We start from the raw sequence: 23824 nt of genomic DNA on the forward strand, positions 1-23824 counted from the left end.
TGGAGAACTGTGAAGTTTTAATGGTTGTGATTAACTTATAATCCAACGTGGGTTGTTTAGGAATCGCGATCACATTGGTGATGGAACAAGGAGGCTTAGAAATCTTAATAAGCGTGAACATTTCACCTCAGGCTCCAGTTTTCTTGGCCAACAAAACCTCCTCAGACACTTGGCTCCTCAAGAAATGGAGCGTGGTTAACGACGTTGGGTCAGTTCACCTTTCTTAACTCATGACTGCAGTTTAAAAAGAGTGAATATTTGAAAGAGCCTTTTTTAAAAAGTACCACATTTACAAACTGAATTGTTGATTTCACATTAAGTGTCTTGGTGCCAAAGATGTGGCTTTGGTCTCATTTAAGAAAGCTTGGGCTATTTAACTTATACTCATATGTGCGGCAGATTTTTGGCATCAATTCATATCTTTTGTTTTCAGTTCGACTGATGAGATGACAGAAAATCAAGACAGCATGCCCAAAATATGTCAGCTTGATTTTCTGCTCTGGTTTTGATCCCCTAGAGTTGAAAGGAAACCCACGCCCTTTCTTTTTCTCTTTGCAAACATGGAATCCTCTCCGAGCCGCAGCCTTGGCCATGGAAATGCCTTTTTGTTTGTTTGTTTGATTACAATAAGTGGACGCGGCTCCGCACGGCAGCCGCTTTGTTTATGTGCACTGTTGGTTTTCTGCACATGTGTTCTCCCGGGGACGCGAGTTCTGAGCAAAGGCCTCCACTGAAGCTGCAAGTTTCTCTGCCCCAGTTTAAGAAGCTGCGGCGCTCCGACCCTCTCATTAACTCAAAAGCGTTTGCTCGCATACTGTGGCTCACCACTCTGCTATTTGCAATCCCCATCACTTCAGCTTTAAAAAAGTGATTTGACAGGAAAGCAGGTTGCAGGCAGATTTGACAGAGCTTGCCAGTTTTTCCCCCAGAAGGATAAATCTACAGAGGACCACCACAACGTGTCATGTCCTAGTTCTTAGCTGCTTAGGAACGTCGGTATTAATGATGTATAATATGGAGGATGATTAAGGTGAAGGCTGGCTGGCTTATTCAGAAATGTGCACTTTTATGTAAGGAGAGCTCCTTTTAAGCTCACAGCAACCCCATACATAGAGTATTACAGCAAACGGCTATTTTTGGTTATAGGATTAAAAAAGAAAAAAAAAATCTTTCTTTCTTGCGATTTCTCTCTTTTGGTAGACTCACAAATCCAGCACCGGCATGAATTTAGATGGAGGGAGAGAGAAGGAAGGGCGGGGTTGCATGAAAGGGGCACCGCTCAGTTCTTTTTAAGTTGAATGCTGGCGAACCAAAGGCCAGAGATGTCTCAGAAGGGCTAATTGGAAGTGACACAATTGGGAAGCTCAGTGGGCGCTCCGTGCATTGTCTTCTTTTTCTGCTCGCAAAGAGTGTAGAAATGTCAGGGTAAATTGGGAGAGAGGAGAAGAGAAAAAAGAACCACCTGATGATTGTAACATTCAGCATTCACTTCTTATTAATCGAGAATTTCGCTAAGAACTGAGGACCCGCGGGGGGGGGGGGGTACGAAATGTGTGCTTAGGGATATGATCAAATCTCAGCGATTAGCGGGAACAGTGAGAGGGAGTAATGGAGACAAACAGTCGGTGAGGAAACTTATTTGAATTCGCCAGATGTAAAGAAGCCTCATGGTTCCCTGTCTGCTGCCGGTGTCTTCCTCCTTTTGTGTTTCCTCCGCTCCTATTGTCGGGCCACTAATGAAGAGTGTCTAACCAGAGAGGCCGGGGCCTGTGGGCCGCCACGAGTAAAAACATCCACTTTATATCTCCCTGTAATTTATCTCAATCCCATGAAATAGATTAGAGCAGAAAGGATTTATCAGCGCTTTATCTCATTAGCCCAAGCCGCGGCTGAAAGAGTACCTTTTTAACAAAAACTATTATTGTTGCTGGTGTTGTTGTTTACCTCTTGTAATGCTGCTTTCTCCCAGTTCACTTGTGGGCAAGTTGTTCCAGAGCTGGTTAATTGCTAATGGCAAAGGCCCAGATTTTCCTCTTCGGGCCAGAGAGTTTCAGTCTGAGTATGAGACTATGAGACTGTTCTGGCTCATAAATCAAAGGCCTGAGCGCTCTGTGCTGCTTACATTAAACAACTGCCTGTGTGGTAGTCTCTTGTCTTAGTTATGCAGCGGTGAGAACTCCAAACGACTGTGGCACAGACGGGAGGTTCAGACATTAAAAGATTTTTGACTTGGATTTGGTTGTTGGGGATTTTGATCTCCCCCCCCGCAGAGCCTCGCCTTGTCTTTTGGGTTCCTCAAGCAGAGTTGTGCACAGCGGGGGGGAAAGCTGTTTAACGTATGTTTTCCCCAGGCAAGGTACAAGACCTCAGTGTACCTTTTTAAGTACTTTGTGGTTCCCCTCGCTACAATAAGCTGCGTTTAATTTATTCTTTGGTGTCTTTTTTTGGTGTTTATTTCCTCTCTTTCTTCTACTGAGCCTGACAGGTAGTTTTGTTTTGGCATTTTGCGATATGATAGCCTATAACTTTGACAGGCTCCGCGATTGGACGACGGGTCAGCTCCATCACCAATTAAATATTAAGGATAGTGATGGGAACGTTTGGGAGCCTCCCAGAAGCTTTTTGGAATACTGAGATGCTTATTTCTCTTTATAATATTTGAGGTCTTATAAAAGTGAGATGCCTGCTCTGCTTATGGGAGCGTCTGGGAATGTTTAGATATGGCAGGGGAACAAACTTAAAATGTGACCTTCTCGAATGACGGTGGTGCAGTTAAGAGAAAGAATAGTAGTACGCAGACATTCAGGGCTGGATGCCAGATTTGTAAAAGAGAGTGCTTTAAATGGTTGTCTCTGCTAGAGCCAGAGGTAAAATTATAAAGGCACGTTAAAATGGCTTTATCTAGACGGTGCACTGATCTGATGTGGTTATTATAATTATTTTGTTATAGAGGTCTCTAATGTTGGTTGATTTCCAATTAACAACATGAAAATTGCAAATGTAGACCGAGTTTCTGTCAGCGTACCTACACCCTGTTGTGCCCTTTCAAGCCAATCAATCAAATGAAACGGTTGTGATCCCAAAACCAGAGGTCCTAAAGGTTGATTTGCAGCATGTGAAGCCCAAATAACATCACAAGTCACATTAGGAGAGACAGTGATAAAGCATTGTTCCAAAACATGTCTGAAATCTCTAAAAGAAATTGCCTTGACCCGCGGAGAATGTCAGATGGACTGAGATCACTTTAACTCTTGATAAAAATGTCAGGAGATATAGCTGTGCAAGGCCGCAGGATAAAGGCCTTATATTTTTATTGAGAAGGTGCTGAACTCCAGCGTCTTTTTGAAATTGAAGGCGAAATAACAGGACAAACAATATGATGCATTACAGGCTGTACTTGGCCTCTTTCACAGATTTTGTTAGGGCAGTTTGTATGGTGCAAGCAGAGGACTTCTTGTTAGCTGATGCTGTTATAGAGGAGGTGTGGACCTACTGCATAAGGTTTTTGGTCCCAAAGGTATGTAAAAAACTGTTTTAAAACAGCTCAACGCAGCATATTTCACTGCCATAAGGATAGGTTGCGGTCAGCAGGGAATCTATACAGTCTAATTGTGTCTGTCATTGTTGGGAGAAGTGCAGAGAACTATTTACAGTTTGAGCAGGAACTTTCAACGCCATCACTCCTGGATTGGCTAAAAGCATTTATTATTGATTAGAGACATTTAATCCGTATTACATTAAATATTACTCTGGGTTCTGACGGCCCTTTGATGAATTGAGATGAGAAAAATGTGGATTTTCTTCCACATGCATCTCTGCGTTGGGTTGCTCCCATGTGAGGTCTTTCAGAGCGAGATGACAAACTTGTAATTTATGTGACATGCATTCATGCTTCCACCGCTTTCAAAACATGTGAGTTGGATTCTTTTTTCTGCATTTCTTCAAAGCAGATTTGAAGAACACTCCAATGAGAGTCACGGTAAAAACATAATTTAATAACAGTAGATGAAACAGTATCACGTTGGTTAGTCTGAACAAAAGGACATGTTTGTGAGGAAAACAATGCAACGCGCTGGGTCTACAGCCTCCATATGGTGCACAGGCTTGTTGGCCGCGCTGGTTGAATACTTCCCCCAACCTGCCTCCGGTGAAGTTGATCTGAACTATCAAATAATTGGCTGTGTTGCCTGCTGGGAGAGCCTCTCCATTTCGTTTGCTGGTTGATTGGCTCTGTTTACACCTCTGTGCCAGCATCTCGTTTGCCCTCACTGGTGTGCGAGGTCAGTAAATGAACAATATGAAGCCGCAGAGAGGACACACACATGAAATACGTTCAACTCTGGGTCTGTTTCACTAAAGTTTGCCTCCTCATTTTCCTGAGTAGCTCTATTGTTCCCCCAGAGGTGACCTGTAACATGTAATACAGTGTCCCGGTCACATGTCGATCAAATTAGATGTATCACATCTGCCTGCACCACCTCCGTGGCTCGAGGTGTGTGTCAAGGGCATGGGCACGAGCGATAAATTTAAAGATATGTAAATAAATTACAGATGGGCTGCTATTTTGGCTTCCGTGATGTTGCCAAGGGCTATTTGGCACAGGAGTGTGTTGTCCTGTTCTAGAGCCATACCAACACAGCCAGGAGCTTTGTCCTTGTGTCGGCTTTGTGAGTTCTTGCCAGCTGGATCCCGCCCAGCCCCAGAATGTGTGCTTCCACTCCCCTCTCACCATCAGCACTCATTTTCAAGAGGTACAACAAAATGAAATCGCATCCGCGTGAGGAAGGTTTTGGGATGGAGAGCTCATGTTTCCGGGGAGGGAGTGTATTCCGTCTGGGGCGGTGTCTCTTGACGGTCATGTCTGATCGGGAGACATTTCCGCGGCTATGGATAAATATTCCCTGAAGCGCCGTTTGATCCTTTTACTCCCAAAAATCCTATCTGTATTCCTTCCTCCTCAAAGGCCTGCCAGTTTGATGTGACGATGATGGACTACACTGTCTCTCCTGTCATGTCGTCATTGCATAAAACTAATGAGATAGCAGCGGCCCGTATGTTTGAGAGGAGGAAGCCGAGCCTTTTCACTACGGACACTAGTCTTGGGTAATGTTTTTTAGAACGCTATCTTGCTCTTCATCGCTCCCGTTTCCGGCCACTGATGGTCATAAAGTGGACGTCTCTTCCTCCGGGTTGATTGATCACTTAAAGTGCAGACCCCTTTTGCAACACTGTAATGCGCCCATTGAGCCCCGGCAGCTATTTTTGCTCAACATACAGTTTCCTAAACCCCCACCAACATCACCGCAAGGGTGCTTGGAGTCAGAGCGGTGAAACGAAGCCTCTGCACCACAGGCAGTCTATTCTCTTCACCACTCTGGTCTATCTTTCTCCTTCACCCTTCACTTTATCACAGGATGAACTCACACCTCCTTTTCTGCCCTCCCTTTTCTAGCCTTTCGGGTTACCGTATTATTTCCAGTGCTCTCAGTCTTTAACTTTTCTAGTTCAGCCTTGTTTCACCTTTCCCCTAATTCTACTTTCTGTCCACCCCCTTTGTGTCCTTCCTCTCTCCTTCTCCATCTCCTTACCTCGCTCTCCTCCTCCTCTTTGCAGTGGGTGTGCGCACTGCTGTCAGGAAAAAAATAAAATAGATTGGGCTGGTACCCAGTGACCCAAAGAGTGGACCTGGGCTCAGCCAGAAAGAGAGAACGGATGAAAAAAAAAGAAAAGAAAAAAGAGTGAGACAGAAACGGATAGAAACAGGGCGGAAAGCCCAGCATCAACAGGGATTTAGTTTTGTCAAACAGGAAGTCTGGGCAACCAAAGGACAGACAGAAGGGTTATTTCAGTCTGTTCCTCTGTTAAGTCATTGTTTTCACTGCCATAGTAGCAGGCGTGCTGCATATCGGGTTGTTTTTGTCACTCGGAACAGAACTGTTCCAGAAAACATGTCTGGTTTGTCTGCATTCGTGCCTGGCATTAATGCAGCTTTAAAAAACAGAGACAGTTGTGGGGAATATATTCATTTTGGATAACAATTTGAAAGTGCTAATTGCTAATTTTTATATAATTGGCAAGCAACAATATAATATATTTACTGGCTCCAGGCCAGCTAATCAAATGTGAGTGTTCTCAGTTTTTTTTTTTTTTTATCATTGTAACTAAAAAAAATTATTCAGAGTCAGCCCTGCTAGCGACTAAATGCTCATTTGCATGCCTACACAATCATAATAACTATGCAGGGATGCTGATGTTTAGCATGTATAATGTTTACCACATTCACCATCTTAGTTTAGTTTAGCGTGTTAGCATGCTAACATTTAACTGACATTTTAATTGGAACTCAGGAAGCAAATTCACTTCCTTGTGAGGATTGTGTTTGTTTCCTGAGATGATTACCCGGGATGTTCTTCTCTGCTCTTACAGACCGGGCGAAGCAGACGGAAAAGTAATTGCTAACACATATCACGTCTTTGCCGCTGACACCTAAAACAGTGAATATGTGTGAATCACCGCTCAGGCAGATGCTTAACAGATGGTGGAGGCTCCGCTCCTCTGTATCACTGGTGACACACATTGTGGAGGGCATGTTTGGTGTCAGTGCCCTAGCCTGTACTTACAGTGAGCAATACTTTAGTCACAGGTAGGGATACAAAAATAAACCCCTTTCATGCTGTCTGAGCCATCTTAGTCCTTGTTTCTGTTGCAGATAAACCTCGCTGTGTGAACAGAAACACAAACAGAGAACAAGGGGAAGGAAAAAACTAAAACAGTTTTCGTAAACTTCCCCACATGTTATGTCTAATTAGAGATGAAGAAGATGGAAAGCCCACATTTGACCTGGTAGACATCTCGGAGGGAGTCAGAGGCCATGAGTCGGCTGAATAAATGAATAAGTATGGATTGGATGGATTTGCCCGGAGTCCTTCGGGATAAAGTAGTTTGCTCAGTATGCATACCCTGTTTTACAGTCTCAGAGGCTTCGTGCCTTTAACACTACAGGTAATTATACCCTGATCTTCCTAGTGAGGGGGAATGTGGGGTCAATAATCCTTTTGTGCTGCCTTCTCGTAGGTCAAATAGCAGGCCAGCAAAGAAATAGAATACGGGCTGGATTTGCGCATAAAAGTGGCAGCATATAATAGCTGAGAAAATAGTCTATTTTTGGCAAAGGAATCCACTGTAATTGCCTGTCTTAAGTTTCTTTACCCTCAAACCATAGATGCATTATACTGTACACTTCCCTGTCCCAAAGAGCCAGTGCAAAATACCCTCTAAAGAACAAGCAATTGTTCTCCTTTTCGCCACTTTGACTCCTGGATCTCTCATTTAATTTGACTCAGTGTGTCTGAGCATCTCCTTCATCTTATCCCTGAGAGGCCAGGGATAGCATTAGGAGCTGCACGAAGAGTCAGCAGATCTCATGGGCGGTAATGTGTGGAAAAGCTTTGTCCCTCAGTGGGTCACTCGGAGCACATGTGGGCGCGCTGCTAGACAGCCAGGACAGATGAAGGTGGTGTAAAAGGCAGCTGAAGATCAGATCAGAGCAGGACAGGAGGTGTTGGGGGGGGGGGGACCTTAACACATGCATTTGTCCGTCACCAGTACCCTCAGCCTGTTGATCACTTGGTGACAGTAGTTGCGTGTGCGAGAGGGACATGTGCTGTTGTAAAGTGTGAAGTTGTTGCTTCCTTGGTCCATTTGTGTTTGTTTGAGAGTTTAGCCTGCATGCGGCTGAGTTTATTACTGTCCCGTGTGCTGAGGCCAAGGCCTGCCTTTGCTGTCTGCCTCAAGTAATGCTGGGAATTTAGGGTAAATATATTCTAGTGCCCCCCCCCCCCCAGCCCACCCCTCCACCAAAACTCCCCATCCTCAGAACCACTACCAGCTAAATTTGAGGCTTTTAATGAGTGCGCTTGCATGTGTTGCACAAGAGAAAGTGTTCGAGTTGAATAAATTCCGCAGCGTTCGTCTTGTTGTCGTTACAGCAGCAGGCTAAAATCTATATTTAGCTTGTGATCGTGCTAACAGAGGCAAGGATTTTTCCGTTATGAATTCATCCCATTTAAATTAGAGGTGGCAAGACCCTTGAGAGAGTGAGCGTTTGTGTGTTTTAGTCAATACAAATAAGAATTCCTTTGAAGGAATGGGATGTGCACTGTGGGCTTTTTTGATGCCTTGCAGAAACACACCATCAAAGGCACCTTGGCGTGGTAATAAGCAAAATGTCACTCCCGTCATTAACATAAAATGACAAACCTGTAATTGTGCCCCATGAAATGATGTCTCAGGAAAAGAGGAAAAAGTGAAAGCCTCAGCTGAACAATAATCTCCATTTTGAGGCCCATGGCTGTGCTTGTGGAGACCGGGAAAGGGTGTAGTGTTTGGGTGGAGGCGACACAGTGTGATTTCAGTTCTGCTTTGCTTCCCAGACTCTCATTCCAGCTGGTCAGCAGCAGTTGGGTGGGCTCTTCCCCTTATAGGATCTGGTTTCCACAGCAGCAGGGGGTGCAGACCCGAAGCAGAGAGAGAGAGAGAGGGGAGGAAGGGAGGGTCAACATTTGGAGAAATCCCCTGAGTCTTTTAGCTGTCAGTGTTCTGTTGCTTAAGATAAACAAGTTAAGCAACAAGTTGCCTTTAGATTCAAGAAACAACACACCACCACCATTCTGCTGATTGGAGTTCAGCTGAAACAGGCTGTTCTTACCCACCGCGAGCAGATTGTAGTCAACAGTTAAACAGCACCTTGTTGACTGGCCTCACTGTGAACCCAAACGGGAGACGAAAAACAAAACCTGGCAAGAAAGAGCCCTAAATCAGACATTTACCTCATCTAGCTAGCAGACAAAGGTTGTAAAGTACTCTGGAATAAGAGGCCCCGAGATGGAGCCCCCGTAAGACAGACTGGCTGGATGTATTTTGAGCCGCTCTGTCCAAAATGCAGCCCCTTGAAAGCATAACACAAGGTCTCTGGAATGCTCCAAGAGAGCTCCTTCTCAGAGAGAGCCGGAGGAGGCTATAAACAGGACAGAAGACGTGCTCTACCCATATTCGTATGTGTTTGTGAAGATCAGCAAGAGCTGATGCCCTTATATAGGATTGTTGTGGAAAAACAGCTTGGTGGAAGAGCTGCGCAGAGCTGTCTGAGGTTGGGAAGCTATTGTTAAACGCCATGCAGATGCAATTGTTAGACATAGAATAATGTCGTAGTTCAAACCTGAGGACCTTGCTTTGACAAGTTGTGTCAGATGCAGTTTACAAATAGCTGTATGACAGGTGGTGATAATGATATCAGCAGCGATACCTTATCTCTTTCCTCACCTGCCCTCCATGCCCGCTCCGCCTCCTCCTCTGCTGCTTTCATGCCCTTTAATACCATTAGTCACATATTCTCTTTTCTGTTTTCACTCAAGCCTCGCTTGACTCATGTGTATGTTATCTTTGCTTGTACAGAAACGAAATGACACAGAGAACTGGAATGAAAAGCGAATGCTGCAGAGTTCCGCTGCTCTCCAAAAGGGGAGCATGGGAACAAAGGTACTCTTTGATCCGGCAGAGTGACTTTGCTCTCTGCACTAATTCTGTCTCTGGACCAGTCTGAGCCCCCTGGTGTTGTTCTCCCAGGCCTGACCAGCCAACTACACCCAGTTCCTGGCCCATGGGCTCGCTGGGGGTCCCCATGGCAACAGCGACATGGCTCTAGTTACAGTCACATCAGAATACTACAGAAACTTTTCACGGGAATGATTTATAGTCACACTGTGACCGAACCCAGGCTTTTTAATCACATATTCCAGCTATCGCTTGAGCTGTTTCTAGTGGGAGATGGTGTGAATGAATCGAAATTATTAAATGTGACTTATTCTCTGGCTTTATAGACTCACCAACATAATGAAAACACCAATCATCAGTGTGTAGCTCCAATATAATACAAACACTGACCACCATCATTTGTATGCTTTGTCTTGTGGCTTTCATTTAAAATATAACGTTGCCAGACAGAGTAATCTAAATCCATTCAGAAGCGAAAATGGGATAAATTATTATTACTTTTTTCTGGCATGGATTGTGCTGTTCTAGTATCGAACATCTGAAAGAAGTATTGATTTTTTTTTATGAAACACATGAACCTCATTAAAGTCTCCACACCCAAGTGCTATGGCATATAAGTGCCATTGCATGGGGAAATTGGGAGGGAACCTCAAGGCTTCTAACAGACACAACTAAATACAAAGGTGTCACCTGTTCGGGTGAAGCAGAGGGAACGATTTTTAATTACGGAGTGATTATACGTAAAGCAGAGCCCTTGGGAGGTGAAGCGTACTACTCCACTGTCAGTGATATCGCTCACATCTACTTATCTACTGCACCGCAAGCTAAGACTTGATCATTAGTGAATGTGTCGCTATCGTGACCGTCCTGATAGTGCTACTCTAATGCTGGTCCTTTGTTGGCATTCCCCTCAGGGCAGCTCCCTTTCCTGCCTCCCGCTGCCTACTGTCTCTCTGATAGAGCACGTAGATGCAGGAAAACTGAAGATATGGCTTGCATTAGAAAATTGTCAGGGTGGCTGCTCGAATTGAATATGGCTCATGTGATCATTTTGGGGTGAAATTAGACAAATAAAAGGAGATTCAGCTGATCGCTTGTCATAACAACATGTCTCAGTGGCTGGCTGGACTCTTCTGACAAGCCCAGAAGTCGGTGTTATTTTTCCCAACATCGCTGGATCTCTCTGAGATCCGCTGGATCAGGAAGTGAAGTCCTTCAAAGCTGTTCTGCTCAACATGTTTCAGCCTGACCGTGATGGGCTTCGCCATCTGACATTTGAAGATAACCGCAGAGTAAGTGGTTGGCCGGAGTGTGTTTTTTTTTTTTTACAAACGGAAAGCACTCAGCCTCACTCATGATGGATGCCGAATGGCTCGTCATGTGCAAAGAGGGAGATAATAGAAACGGAGAAGTCAGGCACTCAGGCCTGCTGATAAAACGGCAGCCACACAGCAGAGTGGACAAAGGGTGGGTTGTACTCTTTTGATTGCCTCCTTGATATCTGATTTTTGATTTCATGTAACATCAATGTCTTTCTCTTGACCCGCCCAGAAATGAAATGTTATCCAATATTGGGGGTTGTTTTCCACCTCTGTAACTTCATCAGCTCTCTGGAGTGAAGTGGCAGAGGTGGCTATTATAGAGGGAGGCGACTTTGACATCCGTCTTCCAGTAGTTGAACTGCCCATCACCCATGAACAGCAGTGACATCAAGGTCAGTCTGTAAGCCATCCGGTAAAACGACCCAGGCCGCATGCACAAAATGTCAATAAAAGCAGGGACAGCTGTGCGGTGCACGGAGACCCTGCAATACCCTTCTGGGTTTTGGCCACTAAATGTCCATTATTATCTCAGCATCTTCCCCTCAAGCCTCCACTGTGTCTGGAGCTCTGAGATCATTAAGCTTCCACTTCTCCGGGCAATGCAGTTGAAGATGAGTAATCCAATATTATTTTGTCCGTCAAAAGAGATGAGAAGCAGCTGAAAAGCCTGGCTGGCAGTTGATGTGTGTTGGAAATGTCCTCTAGGATACGAGCAGGATTTCATTATGTATCTTGGCGGATGCATCCCGAATGATCAACTTTTGGATCAGACTGTAAAGCAAGAGCTGCACCTCTTGGTGGAAATTCAAGTGGCTGCTCTGCAGTCTGCTCTGTTGGAGAGACTTGTATATCTTTGGATTCTACATTTGAGTTCCATTAGTAGGGATCCACTGATCTGACTTTTTCAGTCCAGATACCGATAGCCACACCTGGGCTTTGGGTGTCGGCCAATACCACATCTGAATATAAGTGTTTAATTAATAAGCTGGATCCTTCTCTTAAGTGTAAGGCAACATAAGGCTAGCCTTAAAAATTCTAAACTTTGCAAAACAAAATTTAACAAGAAAAATACATAGATATAAATGTACTGAATTGTTTATTATTAAAATGATACATCGTACTCACTGCAACTTGGTGAAATATCTTTGATATCAACAGGAATTCCAATTCAAATGTAAACCTTTTCAATGCACCAACAAACCTTAAACAGGAATTAAAAATGCCAGTTTAGTATATAAACACGGAATTGATAAACTCAGCCCCATTTTTATCGATACCTGATCCTACTATTTGAGTCAGTATTGGTTTAATATCCGATAACGGTATCGGTATATCCTTATCCATTAGTGGATGTCATCAACAGAATTGTGAAACTGAGTTTTCCTCACAAATAATCTCACAAAAGAACCACTTTAAATCTTGTGTTTACTAGCGAAGTTTCTTGGCAAGAAATCATTCAGCATGGAAAAAGCATTAAGAAATGTTGATTAGTCCTTCTAAGAGGGGGCAGCCCCACTGAAAATAGACATTTTTTAAAATGACATAGTGTTCCTTGGTGGGTTTTCCCTCTAAAGTTGCCAGCAGTCATATAACTGTAAAGCATCAATATAACTATATTTAGGATTGAAAATTTGTGTTTTAACGAGACAGGAAGAAAAACAGAAGAGACAAACAGTCTGAAATGAAATGTCACGGGTTTCAAATGAAATCTGACAGCTTATTATTTCAAAGAACTGCTTTCCCAATGGTTTGGAGCTTTTATGTGCTGGTATGCAGCTCACACTCTCTGTGAGTTCTTCAGGCTCGCAAACCACAGGAAAGGGCATACTGAAGAAAAAATGGCAAATGTATGGTTGCTGGTCAATCCACAGCTTTGCTCTCCATCCTCCTGAGACACTTACACTGAAAGACTTGAGAGAAGCTGAGCACTATTTTCCTTAACAGTTGTCGGCCGGAATACTGGCAACTGGCGTGTGGAGATTTCCCCGGCGACATACATTCAGTTTGAAAAGACAGCATTTAAACCACACATACCTCCAAACTTCAAACAAAAAAGGCACTGGTGTTTTACAATTACTTCCAGCGTAGCCACGATGCAATCGTTTTCCCTGCTGTAACGTGTGACGGAGGGATAGCAGCCTAAAGTAAAAACCTGCATGGGTCGAAAAAACAGATACATCAATGGGATGGGACTGGTTGGTTCTTTAATACTTCTTTGGGCGGAGTTTGTGATTTCCTGGATTGAATAAAAAGAGTTTCCCTTCTCAAATCTAGCCAGAAGCTCCCATGAGTTTTCACAAACATCCTCTTTCTTGGAAGGCAACTGAACAAAACAACATTTCAAAAGCAGACAGCTTGTATCATGGGGATTTAAAGGTGTGCTGTCGTCGAGCCAAAGTATTCCAACAATCATCCCTTCCGCCTGCCTATTGATGAGCTCTCGGCAGGGCGTCGCCGAATCAGGAAGACACCTGCCCTGAGAGCCACAGTGTTCTGTAATAATCATGATCAAAGCTGTGGATCCGTCAGCTGGGAGCCCCGTAGTGTCCTTGCTGTAGGAGGCTTTGTTGTTCTGAGCGTGCTCTTCTACCTTTGGCAAGCCCTGCAGGCAGTAACACAGGAGGCGAGTGGTAGGAGCAGGCACCAGGCCTGGGGGCCTCTGCAGGACTTATTGATCTTTGAAAAGAGATATACATCCTCTCCGCAGCTACCGAATGACCACTACTTGGCACTTGATGATGAATGGCTTTCGACTGCCTCGCTGCATACTCTAGACAGCGTTTCTCCTAACACTCTGTTATTTTTCTTTTTTTTAGAAATCTTCATTCTTCACAAGCAGCACTTTGATCTTCTCTCTGATTTTGACTTCTGTCTTAAAAGAACCCCAAAATGATCGATCCCCTGCGTGCGTTGAGCAATTAAGCCCCCCCCGCACTCGGGCTAAACATACCATCCTCTAACATCCTCCTCTATCTCATTGCTTTGTGGTAATTACTCCGTTGTTAGACCTTGAGCTTGAGAAGTAACATCTAACCAAGGGCAATGTGTCGCGTGCAGAGCAGGACTGTGATTCATTGGCATGTATATGGCTGGCTATATATCTTCAGGAAGCAGTAATGGGTGGGGGTGGTGAGGTGGACACGGGGGGGAAATGGGCTGCTGTCGCTTGAGTGGCTGCTAATGTGGTTTCGCCAGTGATAATATGAAACAATTGGAAGGACGATCTGTTATTATTATGTTCCCAGGGCCTAAACAATACACACAAAATGATGCACACAGCTTCTCCATGATATTAATACGTACAGGGGTACAGCTCATTTCCTTGAGCCCAAGGTGACGCCTTCAAATTGCTTGTTTTGTCCAACCAGCAGTCCAATACATTAGGATATTCAATTAACTTTCATTTGAGACAATTACATTTTGATTTTATGTATGTTTGTTTGATTAATTGTTTCAACAAAATATATGTATATCCTTTATATTACTTTATGGAAAGGCTCGGAATATATCTCCAACAAGAGATGACATGTTGACTGCTCCACATTCGAAGTGGAGAGAAGAAACACTCCACCCTCTTTCTACACCATCCCATTGCTTTCTTCTGTGGCATGTCAACTGTGATCCAGACCCAATCTACCAGACCTATAGTGAGGTCCCTGCAGGGAGCCAGGGGGGCCCCCAGGCCCAGCACCATTGCCTCATCCGTCTTCAAGACAGGCTGCAGGCGGGGGCCAGCCTAGTGCAGAGCTACGAAGGGGATGCTGAACCCCGAAGCCTTCATCTGGTCACCAGGTTGTCACCTTAGTGGCGGCCTGTCCAATTCCCCCCACGCTCCGTCAGTGACCGTGGAAATTTAAATCAGTGAAGACGGCCCTTTTTTCCCTGCGGGGAGCCTCCAGCCTCCTCGGAGGCAAGAATCATGCGTGACTGTGCTCGCACTCAGAGGTGACGGTGAGCAAATAGTCTGGGAGGTTAGATTCACTGGCTCTGCTGTTTGTGCCGTTTCCTGTTTTGCACTACGGGTTCCTTTGTGTTTTGGAAGCTGCTCACATATCGCGCATCAATATTTGCTGAAACAACATTTTGTCTTCCCCCTGTTGCAAATTTCAGTCTTAGTTTTGTCACGTAGCCAGATTAGAGCAAACAATCAGTCTCGCATTTATGCAAACACGTGCACATGGTGCAGAGGCAGCCGAAGATGCTCCCCATCAGTGTGTTTGTACTCTGCTGAGCTGAAATTCAAGAAGACAAAGAAGTGTTTGTAAGTCATTTGTGTGCTTCTTTATTTGCTTGTTTACTGTCACACAATGCATCCATCCGACTAGTTTGAGGGCTTCACAGTCTGTTCAAGCAGCATTGTGTGAATCTTTAGAAGTCAGTTTTTGCTTGGCTTATTATTCTGGCTTGTATATAATTCAGCAACATTAAAGCTCCGGCAGACAGACGGACGACCTCATGGTGAGTTATTTACTCTGGCAAGTAAACTCAGAAAGTCTTGCAATCGTGGCAAAGTGAATAACAGGTTAACCCTGACAAAGCTGCTGGAGGCCCAGCCCCTTGTTTGTTCCTTCCAAGAGGAAGTCAAATACAGCTTCAACAAACTTCCACTTAACACTTCAGTGAAGGAGACAAACGGCACGTTTCAGCTGAAGCCAGATGCTGATTGATCATCAGACTAGAAATAACCCAATTTTCAATTTTTGCAGGTTTTTATCAGCAGGAAAATAACCCATGAAATGAGGCATTTGAGATAGCAGCTCATCTTTAACCGTCCCTTCCCTCATTTCACCCACTTCTCCCTGCACCAGCACGCTGAGTAAAGAATACATTAGAACGTAATGAAATAAGGGCTTTTAAAGAAAGATCTGAATTGAGTGTCAGTCATGGGTAGACGATCACATTACCAGTTGTCCGTTGAAATGACTTTCCTTCCCATTAAGAGGTATTATGATCTCCTCTAAAATATGATTATAGCTGAAATTGGCTCATGTCCGTGCTGCTAAAACGTTCTGGAACATTCAGAGAATCTTATTTTGCTGTTCTTTTTCTCGCTGTCGACGCCTGTATGTCGGTTTTTTTAAGGCTTCATTAGATCAGAAAATCTTCTTTTTTTGTAGCTCGCTTTCCTGCCCTACATTTTCATGCATTTACTTGAAATGAAAGAAACTGCCACCTACACTTTCTCCAGTTGTAGGTACAAATGCTTGAAAACCCTGCACATCTTTATATAGAGGTAAAAAGAGATTCAGACATGGAAGTCAGAGGGTAAGGACGGCTTTTAATCAGCCTCTTCCTCCTCTGTGCCCCAAACCTCGGCTCTGTTACCTCCACCCTCTTCCCCTCCCTTTCAGGGGCTGCTGAAGGTTGATGGGAGCTGAGACTGGGGGAGGGTTGTGGAAGGAAAGGGGCTCTGGAGGCCGCCTGTGGAATCTTTGCATACCACCGGAGAAAGTGGGAGGGATTTTTTCACCTCCGCAGGCTCCACACACCCCCCTCATCCCAATTCCTCCCAGCCAGCATCATAAACTGTGCAGCAGCAGCAGCTGGTGTCAGAGAAGAAGACGGAGAGAGAAGCGACGCCCTGCTATCTCACTTACCATCTTCTTTAAATAAAGGCCTGTAAGCAGAGTTGGAGGGGGGGGGCAGATTACACAGAAGAGCGGAAGATGTGGCACCCAACCCTACAACGAATCACCAGACGGAGCAGATCTAAATCAAGCCCCCCCTCCTGCTATAAATACAATGGGAAAACAGGCAAACACAGGGAATAAGAAGCGGCAGCATATGCTGTGGTCAGCCTCTGTGGGTGCTATTCCTCCATGCTTTGCATTTCTCCTCTGAATTCATCCATGAAGGCGCTCACTTTAGCACGCACCACAGCAGAGGAAGCCCAGGCACCAGGACATGCCAGTCAGACGGGTGGCCTCTATTTTCGTTTTTATCTGCAGAGGAAAAAACAAGCTGCATCCAATGAAAATGGAAGTTAAGCGATAAAACGCTGCACTCACCTTTACAGACCAGCAACTGCTCGATATAACAAAAGACTCGCAATTCTGTAATTGAGTGTTGAACAAGAGGCCAGTTGGGTTAAAAGCTGCTGTGGTCGTTTATTTATTCCCCCCCCCTCCTATCGGGTATCATGGATCTCTGGATGGGTGGAGGAGCGTTTACTTTATTGGCCCACAAGGATCAATTAAGCCATCAGGAAGGAGAGACAATAATAAGACATGTAATGGAAGGCTTGGGTTCCTTGGGGAGCGGCGTTAAATTCATCACCGCCTCCTGTTCACACATTTATCGCTGGCACATTACAACTTGTAATCAGTCACAGATGTCAGGGGTGGTGCTGGCTCTCCGTCACTCCTCATGTGTTGACACTGGTATCAGTAACTGCATAATTCGTTTAATGTATGTCCCTGCTAAATTCTGGAGCTCTATGTGAGCATCTCATGTGGACAGATGGAATTAGTTGGATAAACAACTTCACCCCTTTAACAAACAATTCATTTATATTATTAAATTGAAAATGATCATTGCAGAATGGGTCAAAGTTCAGTTTCCTTACTCCATGATGCCGGTGCAGAAGAAATAGAGGGGTAACACCTTCGCATTTGGAATGAGGGTGTAGAGGGTAGCACGTTCAACACATGAAGTGTGAACCTGTGGTACGCATGCTTCATCTTCACAAACTCCACATGGCTGTCTGCCGCCACAGTTTGGTAAATCGATTTACTGCTTTCTCTCCAGATTTGGTTTTCACACTCCTTCCACACTGCTTGTGCCATTATGCGAAGAAAAAAAACCTGCTATTTGTCAGACAAACTGGGGGAAAAAAACATTAACAGAGTTGCTTGATGTTTGAATTCCTCCCAACTAATCACAATACAGCCACACTCCCAAGCTGAGGAGATAATGGCCAAGTTTATGTGTTGTGATGCCAAGGAGAAGTGCAACAACAGTTTCCCTCCAGCGGTTCAATGTGTGCTGACTAAAATACTGCTGCACTGCACCTTGTAATTTCTGCCTTTTGGAATCAAATGGTTTGCTCACACAGCCAACCCTCAAATTTCCCTCATTGTGGTCTGGAGAGAAATTCAACCACACTGAACAGCAGGGACTGACATTGCTATCCTTCATTCATGCATTATTATAAACCCTTCCTGCACCTGACTGGATGAACACACCGCTCACTTGGCTGTCATCAGCTTTCCTTGTGACTTCCTAATTAACTTCAAGATATAGTTATAAAGAGTTATTGTTAACATTTCATAAATTATCCAGCAAGACTTGTCAGAAATAAGACATGCATCTACAGAATCACACTTCATTTTTACACCCACACCACCTGGTGGAAGCTGTAATTCACAGGTTTTGGGGTGTAGAGCGTTTGGACTCATGTCACCATCACAATTGCTCCCAATGGTTCAGTGATTGGTTTGCCAGCTGTCAGCCGCCGGCCATTCTCAGTGGATGTTTTCTGAGTTTACAAGCCATATGGTGGAGTAGGTATGAGAATTTCAGGGTTATTAGTCTTCCAGGCAAACTTTTACCGCCTAAGATTTTTTAATGATGATCTCATGATGCACAGGGGTGTAAATCAGAACCCTACTATTCTTCATCTGGCCCCTTTTATCAAGTAAAGATAAGCTGTTTCTCCTTAACTAATATTCTGTTGGTTTACAGTTCCAAACACAATTTTTTAGTCTCACACAAGATGCTTGTTTTTATTTTTGATTGAGTATGCACATTTTCTATATATCCCTTGTATACTTTTAGAAGAATAAGGATTTAGCTGCACTGTTTTCCAGAGAGGCTCCTGAAGGAGTCTGTGTATACATTTCGGTCTAATTGCTCTGCTGCCTTGCTGTGCTCCGATTCTTTATGAGTTGGTACGTATGTGTAGTCTATACAGCAATAACCCTCTGCAATCAGATGCCGCAAATAAAACCGGGATAAGGGAGGCGCTGTGAGAGTCTTGCGGAGCGCTGCCTGCCTAGTTGGCCTTGCCATATGGTGTTGGTGAAGGAGCCAGCGCCTGGGGAGGATGCGGCCGTATGGTGGCAGGAAATACACAGACACAGCAATGTGGCACAACAAGACAGAGGAGGAATGCGAGTCTCCTTGCTTGCAATGCAAAAAAACAACAGACCTGGCATGAGCGCATGCAGTATGACAGAGATGAATAAATGAGAGGGAGGAGAATGGAAAGGGTCAAAACTGACCTTCAGACTAAATCACAAGGTGCAGAGCCATTAATTTGTTCCCTGCTCGGCCATAAAGACTAATGTCTTTTAATACATCACTCTGGATCTCTTCCCTCTCGCTTTTCCTGTCCCATTAAACAATATAACAAAAGGGCTGTGATAAAATCTGTTTTTCCCCCAAAACGCCACAAGCTCCTTATTGAGTGCAGCCATTGCCACCGTCTCGTCAATGAGCGTGCGAGTCAGGCCCGCCGCCGTTTGACATTTTAAAGGCATTTCTGTTCATGTCCCTGTTACACACCTGAAAAGAATGACTGTGGAGCATTCAGAGGATTGATGAGGGACTAAAAGCCCGACCCGCTACCAGCCCGACCCGCTACCAGCCCGAGGAATCTGTTAGCAGCAGTGAATGGGCGGGTGAGTAGGTGGCTCCCCTGTGTTTTGTGTGTGTGACCTTTTCAGAATGACTCCGAGGATTTCGGTGCCATCTGTGCCCTCCGGACACCAGTAATCCCATTGCTGCTACACTCAGCAGTAATGGCTACCTTTGCAACATGCCCCTGATCTTAACACGCACACACTCGCATGCACAGGAACACACTCGATTCTTTGTTGCTGTTTCCTCTGGAATACCTCTCGTATATCTCCCTTTGCAGTTTTTTTTTTACTTCTTCTTGCATTAGTGTCGCTGTGTTATAGTGTGATTTATAGTTAATGCTTACCCTCTGTTTTCTGTGGACGTTTTGTCAAAACAAAACAGATTTTTTTTTTATGAGGGGGATTTGCTAGAAATAATATACTGTATATCACGTTGCCATCATTTGGCAGTGTTTACTATTCAAATACCTGATTCTGCACACGTGCACAGAATGGATTAACATAAAAGCATGATTTAGACATTTCAAATGCATCAAATAGGATTTTCCTTCTTCGGACTTGAACTTGAATGCACTACAGATGTGCTCATCGTAGCTGTTGTTGCTGCTGTATCTGTTCCTGTCCATCTCAAAATGCATTCGCAGCCAGCCCAGCTACTCCTTTATTCTTTTGTATTTTCTCTTAACCCCCGTCGGGTGAATTCTTTTGAAGCACTCCCTCCTTCCTAAATGAAAGCGAGCTACCTGGATGTGTTTATCGGCTCTCTCACGTTCGTGCTTATGTACCTGCCATGCCTGGGCCCCAAAAGGAAATATTTTGAGACGGAATACTTTGGTCCCTGCTGAGAGGAAGCCCATTTTTGCTTTGGCTCCATGACAAAAACTGAACGTGGTGCAAAGGAATTCCAATCGCGTTTTGGATGAAAAAAAACACAAATAACCAAACCTTTATGAATTAATTCTCAGATGTGAACTGATACCTCATGAGCTCACTTATATACACACACACACACACACACACACACACACACACACACACACACACCTCACCACCACCACCACCACCAAAGTCAGCATTATTCTTGATGTTGGTGATCCATCCTAGGCAGTCTCTGGCAACTTAATTTCCACTCTTGTCGTGACAATCCGGAGACCGCTCTGTGTGTCAGGAAAGGTTTAGCAATTTGTTTTGTTTGACGCTTGCTTCAGCCGCTTGGTTTGCTGTCAAGAGCGTTGCAGCGGCTGGAGGTTTTCTGCTTTTATTTTCATGACAGTCCACCTCATTCTTCCTCTGCTCTGCATCCCCCTCTGTGGAACACCCAACTTTTATGCCCTGACTCTGTTTTTTCTCTTCTCCTGGTGAGCGAGATACAGTATAGTGGATGATCAAAGTCTTGCTTCCTCATTGTGGTGGTGGAAAACAGAAATAAGCTTCAGGATATGGGACAGATTTCTCTCTGGGACGAGAGCTGTGTACTGCCAGGGCTGCGCTCCGAATTATTATTTTTTTTTGTTTTGTTTTATAACGGTAATTAGTTTTATTGCGAACACCTTAAAATGGTGCAGGTGAAAGATCTCTTTGCCATCACAAGAGAACTCAGCGAAACAGAGAAGCCTAAATTGCAGTTTTCAGCCCAGGGGGGAGTGTTTTTTGCCACTGTTTGATAATTCTCTCATAATTTGAAATCATTTTCAGACATAGGAAGTGATGATATAGGGATTCCTATTTAGAGCTGCAGGTCAAATTGATAACGAGCAGGGTGGAAGAAACACGCAAGATTGACAGTCCAGCAGTGCGAGGAGAGTTAAGCCAAACTCTATTGGGTTTGTGCACCGTGGCCGTATGCAATATTTTCTCCTCGCCAGTGATTTATTATTGTGAGGCTTTCATGCAGGACAGGTTTTTGGGTGTTTTTCATTAAACTGGCTGAAGTGTGTAAGTGCTTCCCTGAGGAATGATTCATCACCGTTTTTTCCGGGACGCGACCAAAGTTCGCCTCCCTAACTTATGAACCACTGGAGCAGCCGGAAGAGTTTTCTACCAGGTGCCCCCCCCCCCCCACCCCCTCACCCCGACTTATGCTGTTCATTCATCTAAACATTGATTTTAATAGTTGGGGAGATGGAGGTGGGGGTGGGGTTGCAACCTTTGAGGGATGGATGGTCTGCGGGCTACAAAGTCTGATCTCGTTTGTAATTTATTTTTTTTACAGCTTACAAGGAGAAACACTATATTATAACGCAGCACAACAACACTCCCTCCTGGGTGATGAATTGTGGGTGATTGCCTTTGGCGACAATCAAGCCAGAAGTCACACTCACGTTTAGCGTTTTTCTCTCCGGCACGGTGCGGATCTTTGCATGCTGGCAACAACCCAGCATGTGCAAATAAAGATCCTAACGCAGAGCCCCACAACTGCTGTTTGCCTGTGATCATCAGATCAGTAGCTGAGTAAGGACATAGTGACCTTCAGGTTTGGGGGATGGGGTCGTTTTTGGTTTTTTTTCTTTTCTGTAGGGACTTACTCAGTGGGCTGAACTCAACCTCTCCTCCATCAAGAGTTCCCATGTTCCCAGACACCAGCGATTGTGTCTTAATGAATTCACTGAATGCTAATCAGGCAGCCTAGGTCCAGGGGGTGGGGCAGGGTTTAACACGGACATGGTCCTCTATAAATATGCAGAGGATTTTTTTTTCCCCTCCCGCCATCATCACATTCTTTCTGATTAAGGCAAAAATCCAATTTCCTGCCTTTTAAGATGTGTATTTTAGTCTGGTCTGTGTTGTGTTGTTGTTGTGCTTCATCTGTCTGTTAATGCGCTTGTTTGCCTCATTATGGAGTTGTGAAAATTCTGTTTTGATTGAGCTTATCTCTCGGGGATACCCTGTGATTGTTTTTTCCTCACTGACTTCAAACCACTCCAATTCAGTGTGCGTACATTTCGCAGCCGAGCCCCTGTTTATATAAATCTTCCGGCACCACTGGCCAGAGGTTATATCCTCTAACATTAATCAAGACTCAACGGACTCCTTATCTTTTATCCGAGTCCTGTTCGCCCCACGGACAAACACTTTATGGCTCAATCCATCAGACTGACTAGCTCTGAAATGTCCACTGGTACATACCCAACAGCCCTTGTCAGGCTATTCAGTCACCGTGAGGCTACAGTAACAGTGCTACAGTAATCAACATTCAAGAAGAAAAAAATGAATCCATGAAAATAATACTTTGCACATGCAATGACCTGTGGTCTTGGACAATTCAGTTATAATTTATGAGCAGGAACAAGTTCCTTTCAGAGCCACATGCACTCAAACTGATTAAATCAGGGGCCGTATTGTGGCTGAGGCTCTTGTGACAGTGAATGGGATCCTTTGTGGATACATGACATTACACTGCAGGCGAACTTTTCTGCCTCATCACGGAGAGCTCTTTAATGACACAAAGTTAATTTGGCTGCGAAGTTTCACAGTTTCATCTCACAAAGTTGATCTCTAATCACCGTCAGCGCAGCAGACCGGAGTTTTATCTCATTTTAAGCTTCTGAAGAAGAGCCGTTCATGTTCATGAATACTGATGGAACTTTATAAAGCTCTGTTTGCATGAAACTGTTATATATCCTCAGGTTGGGAAGTGATTTGTATAATTGAGGGAGAGCGTTGATGATTTTAATCCTGATTGCGAGTCTGCCATGGTTCTGATTTAAACGAAGAAAATGACCCGCAACATCGCAGTGAAGTCAGAGGTCCCTGGGGAATATTTTACTACACGCAAATTGATTTTATTCTTGGCTTACAATGGTGTCTTTTTCTTTTAGAGGCAAATTTTGCACTTAAAAACTTGAAGTGGAAACTGTGGAACTTGGTTGGGAATGCTTTTGGGAGGCAATTTGAAGTGTATCTTTGCATAGTGACAAACTATAAAAGGTTTCACTTAACAGGCTTGTATCTGATGTGTCATTTCCTGATCCTCATGCTTTGAGGTATAGAGCTAATTGATGAGATACATGAACATACTGTGCTATTAATCCCGTGTGAATTGAGCATGAGGCAATAGGAGCAGAACGAGCCTGGCTGCAGGATGAAACCACTGGTGCTTTAATACCACTGTTCCTTTCTGCAGATATTATTTTTTCACTTTGAAACATCTCAGTGAGAAGCAGTTTTGCAAAGGACTCTGGGAACTATTGATTTTCATTCGTCCTTGCTCCCATGCTATAATCTCTGGATTCATGCCATCCACTGACTCGCATGAGCGGGTTGATTGAAGCCATGTTTGTGTGTGTGCGAGGCAGGAGTGTAATAGAGGTGTTAAGTCTGCGTTGTTTGAAGCATAGTTACATTACATTTACATTACAGTCATTTAGC

The 23824-nt window shown here is 44.3% G+C and overlaps 1 protein-coding gene across 1 annotated transcript in view; it reads left to right on the top strand.

The window, feature by feature from the left end:
- LOC129094712 (LHFPL tetraspan subfamily member 6 protein) overlaps positions 1 to 23824 on the top strand; it is a 40495-nt gene that overhangs the window by 1853 nt on the left and 14818 nt on the right. The window lies entirely within an intron of this gene.

The sequence above is a fragment of the Anoplopoma fimbria genome, chromosome 1 (assembly GCF_027596085.1).
Source record: "Anoplopoma fimbria isolate UVic2021 breed Golden Eagle Sablefish chromosome 1, Afim_UVic_2022, whole genome shotgun sequence".
Taxonomy (NCBI): domain Eukaryota; kingdom Metazoa; phylum Chordata; class Actinopteri; order Perciformes; family Anoplopomatidae; genus Anoplopoma; species Anoplopoma fimbria.